General features: G+C 44.1%; 1 long non-coding RNA gene across 1 annotated transcript; it reads left to right on the top strand.

The window, feature by feature from the left end:
* The first annotated feature begins 502 nt into the window (after positions 1–502).
* LOC140217207 (uncharacterized) lies at positions 503–7,186 on the top strand. The gene is made up of 4 exons (XR_011893738.1): positions 503–1,184; positions 1,829–1,891; positions 3,918–4,367; positions 6,823–7,186. It is a non-coding gene; the product is annotated as an uncharacterized lncRNA (long non-coding RNA).
* Positions 7,187–9,032: the final 1,846 nt, after the last annotated feature.

The raw sequence follows: 9,032 nt of genomic DNA, 5'->3' as shown, positions 1-9,032 counted from the left end.
TGGGACACTGAATTCTACTGTACGTGCCGCTCATGCTCCGAAAATTTTGGCCCCTCTAAGGAAGTCACTGTTTAAGTCACTGTTCTCTAAGTTTCGTCCTAAACTTAGATAACGCTACTTCCATCACTCATGAAACCAGCAGCCACGTCGGCTTGCCGCCTTTACACCGGCCGTTAATTACTTTTAAAAAATGTGACACGCGCGGGCCGTGTATATGCACTCTGCTGCGCGCGGACAGCACGGGCACGGCCGGGCAATTGCGCGCGCTCTCCTACCCTAGCGCGCGCTTGATCACGGCCCCCACGAAACACAGAACCTCTTAAAAACTTCTTGAAACGGCTACAAACGTCTATAGACGTCTTGGTCTATGACAAGACTGAAGATAGAATTTCTTCTAAACAAAACCTCCGCACTTGGAATATGCTAGTATATATTCTATCGGCGGCAAAACCCACTACTGGTGTCACTGGAGTGTGTTTTGGTAAACACATTCAGAATGTCTAACTCAAGAACTTTTCTAGATCTTTTTGTCTAAAAGTGCATAAAATGCCAAACGACGTGTTAAAAGTGCGGTTACCGTCGGCGTTAGCGAATAAAAGACGCCACAGACAAATCGAACTCGTTGGAAGCAACATAAGTTAATTGGCTTTGATATTAAATAATTTCACATCAGAACTTCAACAATCAAGGGCGTGTTATTGTTTTCCATACGGGGCGCGCACACGACGCCAGGAAGCCATTCTATGCTCGCGCAGCAGGTATACTGATAGCAGCAGGAGCGAAACGCCGGCGTGGCGTTGCACAGCGGTGTCACAGAGCCACCGCGCTGCGATCACTTCGGCGACACAATCCAAATTTGTCGGACATCTGATTCTGTGCTGGAAACACTGGGAGGCAGAAAGTTTGAAAAAACGGCCACTGCCGCCAATGTCTCGGTCGTGGGTTCGTTATGCCACTTGTGCGTCATTCAAAGCCGTTCTGTACATTTATACTGGATATTAATTGGAGTCATTTAGCTGTGCTGATTCTGCTTGCCGTGTGTTTTGCATCAGTGCTTCGTGACATCGGCAGTATTGCGTCTTTTCGCCGACGGCTTACTACCACAATGGCGTGATCTGCGTTCGCCGCCTTCGTGTCTCGGTGCGTCTTTGTATACGTCGCACGTTCGGACAACACTTTTTCCGGTAAGTGAAATACATTGCACTTCGTTTTTCGTCAGCAATGTGAATATTTTTAGGTGTTACCCGCGACAATTCTTGATATATGGGCTCTTCTGCCCTGCGAGTTTTCGTCATTACTTTTATACGAGGGTTCTTCTTGTGTTCAGCCGTTCAGCACTACTGCGCTCCACGACTTTCGCAACACCAGTCAGAACTTTGCCCTGCTTGTTAGTCTTTGTGGTTAACGTAGCACGAACCAACCGAAAGGAGTGCATTCCAAGACGACGCGCTGGCTGTAATGCTGAACCAGACTGAACTCGCCCTATTTTGTGTCCTTTTGTTCTTGCGTGTGCGCGCGTGTGTGTCAGTGACTATGCAGTTTGTAGCGTTCCCACTTTATAGCAAAACAAAAATATAACTGCAATGTTTACTTCATCTATACAATTCCAAATTAAATCAACTGCTGATGTACAAATTTCACTTGTGTTTTGTTCTAAATAAGCAGCAAAACCTTTAACCTAGTATAGTAGGTGCTTCATCTGGGAGTTAAATCACGACAGCTTGGCATTTATTAATGAATGACTGTGACTGGGTCACCCTATATGTAATTGCAAATCTGCCTTTCAATTGACTTGATGCTATCTTATTTTGTTCCTTTCACTCTATAGACGGCTGGACATCCTTCTTGTACCTTGGCGCTAGCTGGATGACGGGACCACATCATGATCAGTGTAAGCCAATGTACTGTAACCTCTCTGGTCCTCCCAGTGCTTTTTATATGGGTGAAGGCCAGGGAGTGCTTCGTGTTAAAATAGCTAGTTGGTGTCTCACAAACGGGCATTTTTTTGCACTGGTCCATTATAAGCTGCCACTATTATAACCAATTTCTCAGTGCCAGTGTACATACGCAGTTCTAGTAATAATTAGTTTCCCTAAGCCTTACAAAATGTACCTGTAGGTAGTCATTGCTATGTAAGAACTCAAAGATTAACTCTGTTGTGTCATACAAGTATTCCATAGATGAGTAAAAATTTGCTACAGCAGTGTACATTACACCTTGCTTCCCTAATGCACAAATGTATTCAAGCCAGTATTTGATTAGATTGGTATTCTAAATGTTTTCTGTGTGATTTAGTTTCTTTACGGGAATTTACTGTACAGCATCAGCAAGCAGTCTAATTTAAGATTTATGTGTGCTGTAAAAGGTGTGCTTTGCCGCTAGAATTGATAAAACATGGGCCGAGGCTTCCATACAAGGACAAACTTCAATTTCGCTCTACCACCATCAGCACTTGGCTGGCGCTTGCAAAATGAATCACATCAGGTAGCTTGTGCCAGACTGTTTTCAACCTTATTGTGAGGAGATCACAAAGTGATGTGTGGAGGCGCCTGCGTCTGAGATGTAGATTGTGCTGCAACATATGTGCATGTAGAACAGGCATGATGCTGAGGGTTCCAGCAGTTTGCTGAGGTGCTTTTAAAATTTTTTCATAACTGCAATTTTACCTGTGCTGTTTTTATCACCTATTTCAATAATATCATCGGAGGTGTTATCAGAATTTAGCAATCTATTTGCCCTGGCCCATTGGCCTGCCACATTTGTCTTTTCACTAGGTGGGAAATTATTCAGCATGGACCATTACTTGAATACACCTTTTTGTGTGCAGTGGCTTCTCAATTGCGAGTCAACATAGATTCTCAGAATTACCTGAGGCTATAGATGCACTGATGAATTTGCTACCTATATGAATAACTTTACACTTTCTTGCGCAAACAGCATGTTAACACTTCCAAGACAGTGGACAATGTTATCGTTTGATCACATCATGAGATACTTTCAATTTTGTATGACGCATCATCCAAGGTGTTGCATCATTTGTGTGAGGTATTGCCCTAATCCAATTAGGGTCACATGAAAATATATCAACAAAAGTGATTGATCCAGCTAGGAGTGTTGCTTTGGAACAATACTTTATCACCAGTCCTCCTTTGCACGCTACCTGCTTACTGTGTACTGTGTCATGTTTAAGTTTGAAAGAAAGGCAACAGCTAGGCAGCGCAAAATGCCAAACTTGCTTTTAGTTCAACAATTTAAAACGCTATTTAACTTTTTAATTAAGTTAGTATCTCATTTACCTGCAGAGTGAATTACTGTTTTAAACTGATTATATCTTGCAGGAAGCTTCTCAGAATTGTGTGACAGGTTGATGAGTGGCTTTTTAGCCACAAAACAGCATAAAATAATTTAAAGGCTGACTCTGCTATGCAACTTAATGACTATATGCCAGGAACAAGGTCTCCGGGTTGTGGCGCTGGCTGACATTCCCAGGGGTCTACTAGAACACATAAATACCCAAGAAAGTGGATGGGAAAACGACGCCGCTGTAGCTCAATTGGTAGAGCATAGCACGCGAAATGCGAAGTTTGTGGGTTCGGTTACCACCTGCGGCAAGGTGTATTTTCATCCACTTTAGTTTTCATTAATTTATCGTTTCTTTATTTCATTTATTAAGCACAAGTAATTTCCCCTATGTTGTCCTTGGTGTCAGTGTTTGTTGGCTTCTTATGATAGGAAATATACGTCATTTTAAACATCATCGCATACATACCTTAAGATACCCGTAATTTAAGAGAAAGGAGTGCTTAAATTTATTTTTATTGTGAGCCAAACTTCTTACTTAGCACATATTACTAATTGAAGTTCCAATTTCAATATTCCCATTTCCTCCCTCACCTTTTTTCCCCTATTCTGTGCAGGTATTGCTTGCCTATGTCTACAAGAACTGTCACGCGTGGCCTGTGACAGCAAGCTTTTGTGGACAGCAGCTTTTGTGGGCTGGCCTACTCTGGCAGCGGCGGCAATCATCTTCAAGATTTATCCATGATCACCTTTGCTGCTATTTGTCACTCTTGTTGATTACACTTTCTGCATCTTTTCTAATTTATTAGGTAATAAAGTATGAGTATGTGACATGGTGTGAAGTTGATGTCTTGCTGCATTTTCGCGTGCAATCATCTTTTATGCATGAAAAGCTCATCATACAGTTTATGAAAAAAAAATAACAGCATATTATGATTTATCTTTCAGTTCTGGTAACATGCAATGTACAAGGAATTCACTAATGGATGGTATGCCGAAGAACGGGCCATTATTTCTGCGTGATGCTGTGCAAGCATGTGGCGTTACTTACAAGAGGCACCCACAAAGTAAGTTACAATTTACTTTTAAATGAAGCATGAACATCAGAAAAAATATATTTATATTGCTAGTTAGAGTGGTTCGCAGAGTGTTTTTCCAGATGTGTACTATCCATTATTTTTTAACTCATTGCAGCACAGTGTTCTGTTTCGTATACTGGTGTAAGGCTATTGTGCCCCCTGTAGCTGAAACCAGGATGTAATTTTTGCCTGAACTGCAGCATCACTGACAAAATTTTTCTTTGCTAGAAGCTATTTCAATTTGGTGGAGACCCAGCAGGGCGATGTTTTGTCAATAATGACATGTTTCACGCAGAGATGTTCTTGTTTAGGTCAATGGGTGAACATCGGAATGATATCAGCATACAATACATATCTTGTTTTATTTGCAAAATAATTCTGACAGGCGGCATTCAATTGATTGGTCTAATTAAAAAGCACTAATTGACCAATGAGACTGTACTACACCATTCCCATGGTTCACATCTGGAAAAACTACCTGTGCATCACTCTATCCGACAACATAAACTTTTTTTCTGATGTCCATGCCTCGTTTAAAATAAATTGTAACTGTGGGCAAACGTCGTGCTACTGTAACAGCTGCCGCAAAAATTTGAAGGAATGTCTAATAAATGTCTTTAGTTGTTCTTGCCAAGCTGTCCATTAGCCAACTTTTAGCGTAACGTTAGCAGGGCTTACTGAAGTACTTCTAGACGTCCATGGCTACAAAATGTCTTGATCAAGACAGCTACTAGGCTTTTGAATTAGCCGTTCAAGACATCTTTTAGACATCAAATAGCTGCTTGCGTGTTTCGTGGGCCGGGACGTGGACAGCGCGCATAAAGCTGACATGCTTCTCGGCTCACCCTCGCACCCTTTCATTCGCAATTAACCCCAGCATGTGGGATGCAACGGGACACTATAAGTTTTGTCACACTTAGACTTTAAACCGAACATCAGGGTGATGGCGAAAATTCGCCTAGGGTGTGCAAAAATTGCTATCGCAATAATACACTATATATGGAGAAAGGTATTATGGAGATTATCTGTGGATGGGTCGAAACCCCCTAATTTCCCAAACACGCACCCATCCACTGGCTCGCTGCACACATGGATCCCGCGCAGCACGCTGCATCATTAAGGCGTATCGGTCTACTCTAGCCCTATGATAATTTCTGCAGTAGTCACGTGGCGAGAAGCTTAATTTCCAACCTATGCGCAAGTGTCGTACCTGAATTTCGAAAGTACATGGACCATATATATGTTGGCAAAATAATCGGAACTCACTATTTAGACTCGCCAAAATTATACTTAGCTGCTCACTTGAACTCATAAGAATACTACTCAGCCGAGCTCACTCAGGCTCAAACACGTCAAAATACTGCTCAGCTGGGCTCATTCAGACTCATGGGATGATCTGAGGAAGTTTACTCATCAGTGAGTTTGCCAGCGAATGATGTGTCAGCGAATGAAGAAAACTTGGCTTTCTTGAATAAAAACAGTTGGTCGCTGCAGCATACATCGCGGTCTGTATATATGGATGCACGTAAGTGTAATTCAGAGCGCGCGACTTTGTAAAGGCTGCCACAATTACCATCCATGCTGCAGCTCGTTTCAATCATGTCAAATGCAATACCCCTGCCAGCTCTGAGTCAGTCAATCAAATGCGATTGCTATTTACTTATCTCATCACAACACCTCATTTTCCTGCCTAAGGCTTTGGGTGAATTTTTCTTGGCATCCATTTTGTTACTCTAACAGGTTACCAGTTATCTGTTGCCTATACGAAATTTGAAGTTGTGCACATGTCATGTGGACTCCATGCCAGACTTGTAGTACTGCATACGTTTCTGCAGTTAGGTCTAGAGTTACAGGATCGCGTGTGGGAGCTACTTTAGTTAGCAACTGTAGCTTTGGAACAAACGTGCATGAGAGAGTGCTTAAGTGTTACCTGTCAAGACTGCGAGCACTAAGGCAACTTGTGAAGTAAAGGCATGGGCTGTACGAGCCCACAGATTTTACTAAGTGTGGCTGAGGTGATGCGTCTAAACTTCACTATGAAGAGAGCCAATATAAGATCACCTGCCCATCATACCTATTCTGGAGCCTTTCCTTGAGCTTTTCTAAAACATTAAGCTCAGCGTCTGCACTTTATCACAGCATAATTATTACACGCGATGTAAAACATTCTATTGCGCAGTTTCTCCAACTCTTTATGAAGGCATCTATCCATATATTAAACAGGAATAGGCTCAATACGTTGACATATTTCCACAGTAGCGCCTCCAGGACCTCCTACTGTAACAATGCATCACAGACATTATTTAAGTCAACTTCATAAGTGAAGCTCTTCATTAACATTGGCTAAAATTGTATCTTTAGCAAAGTGAGCATGCATAAATCTGTATGTCACGACAGAACACTTCATTGCTTCTCACAGGCTTTGGTTCACAATTGTTTGCAGGTTCAGGAAAATTGTGCAGTGGGCTAGTTGGTTCGACATACTTAACACTGTTGTGAAGAGCGACGAAGGGACAGAACTTGAGCGAGAAAACAACACACGACACCTGAGCACAAACTATCAACTGTTGATTATCACAAGACAATGATTCTGCTCAAAAGTAGGAACCAAAGGAAAAGAGAAGTTGTGGAAGCATACAAATCAAGATGGACCCACAAGGCTCATGTGTCAGCGCCCCATCTATTTCACTCAGCAATAAAGAGATTCGCATAATAGCTCAGCGACTTTAGCTGGCTAGACCAGGAAGAGAACTCCTGTGCATGCGTGTAGGCTTTATGTACGCTTCATTTGCAGAAAAATAAACCAGTTCATAGTTTGCCCTAGCGATCTCTCTCATTCAGGTAGTTGTGCAGCAAGAATTCGCCAACCTCGGTTTTCCTGCTCCCTGCTTCGTCTCCCAACCTGACGCCCGACTGGTGCTGACAGCTATGCGTCACAGCGATCTGTATTCCCCTCCCAGGTACCACAACCCCACCCAGTGGAGAACTCCGGACAACAAGCCCTTTTGCTTCCATTGCCTCCGCATTGGCCACTGTTGCACCTCCTGGACGTCGCCATATTCGAGCTCCTTTTCCCCGTCTCCTTGCCCATATGCCGACCCATGCCGTTACTGGCCTCACCGTATGCCTCCTACCTCAGGCATCACCTCAGCACCGTCGATCCCCGTCGAACCAGCCACACTGCTATTCATCGCCGACCAATTATGGACCCATTCCCGGACAGAAAACTAGACCATGCAGCTCCTGGGGGTAGTGCTGCATTATCTTCGTTGTGTCGAAATCCTCCATTGACGCTCTCAGCGAACCAGAACTTACTTGATGTTCACGTCGACCGTGTCCCTTTGACGGCGTTAATAGATATAGTGGCGCCCAGGTGTCCACAATGAGTTGTAAGCTCCATGGGCAGGTTGCGAACGTAGTTACCGCGCCTGCTAGGGCGCCCCTCGCGGCGGCGAGCGCGCACTCGGCAGGATACGACCGGCCCGCTTGCGTTGGGAAAGCTAAAGCTTTAGGGAAAGCCTGTGTGTGCATTGTTTCGCGCGTAGCTGTTGCCTTTTCTGAGCAATGTTGAAGTGCAACCCGAGCTGTTGCGTAATGGGCTGCAACAGCTCGTACACCAACTCACGAGGAACAAAGTTTTACAGGTTTCCGAGCCGACCGTATGAAGTAGAACGGCGTCAACGCTGGATCGCGCTTGTCCGACGGCAGACTGTTTTATGTTCCGGCGTTATGCCAAGTGCATTAACGCTCAATTCGTTGGTTTTACAGCAAGCATGGCAGCAACAGGACACCTGTATTGCGTAACAGCATATGCAACAAAGTAGTTTGTTTCCACAGTGTACCGAAGTAAAGCTGTGGAACTCTTTCCCAATACTCTCCCATTCAAACAGCGCCAGGGCTTGCTGAGAGCTACGAGGAGGGGTTGCAGCTGGCTCAGCTGGCATTTACCCTTATGCGCCCAGCATACCAACAAGGGGCAGTTGAGGTCACCAAAATATTTGACGACGTGGTTTATTGGAACCTCCTTTGCACCCACTGAAAAATTGCAACAACATAAATAGTCTCGAACTTCCAGTAACTTGGGCGAAAATATTTTCCCAGCATAGTCTAACAAAACTGGTAAGTTCCTCACTTTTTTGTGCTTGGGGAGAGCAACGTTAGAATACCTCGGGTAGCTCTTACGTACGAGGCGTTGGTACACCCCACGTTCTTGGATATGTTTTGGAGTCGCACTTGCCGTCCTGTATGTACAGGGCCACTACCGCGGCGTGCTTGCACTTCCCTGCGATGCCAGTACGGCAATCGCAGCTCCCCGCTAAGATTTGTGTGCTGTCGCCGGTCTGCAAGAATCAATGTCACTTGTAATTTCATGCGTCCACATCGTATATAACGAAGTAACTTACGCTGAGCTTCACGCATCTCGCTGGTGCGGTGATTTTGTTTGCGGAATACACCTAGCAGTCAATTCCGATGCGTGCGAGTTCAGCAGTTCCCTCACATAGCAGACGTGCCCCGCTTGAAATAGACGACTTCCTTTCTCCAAATTCTTTCCACAAAAAAGCTGTCAAGATCTTGTAATTCCCGACTTCCGGCTAAAATTAATATCGACACACTGTTTCGCGCCATCACTGCCGTTTGACAGGGCACCAAACA

Source organism: Dermacentor andersoni, chromosome 4, assembly GCF_023375885.2.
Source record: "Dermacentor andersoni chromosome 4, qqDerAnde1_hic_scaffold, whole genome shotgun sequence".
Classification (NCBI taxonomy): domain Eukaryota; kingdom Metazoa; phylum Arthropoda; class Arachnida; order Ixodida; family Ixodidae; genus Dermacentor; species Dermacentor andersoni.
The sequence above is the reverse complement of the archived record's forward strand: the minus strand, read 5'-3'. Positions and strand labels throughout refer to the sequence as shown.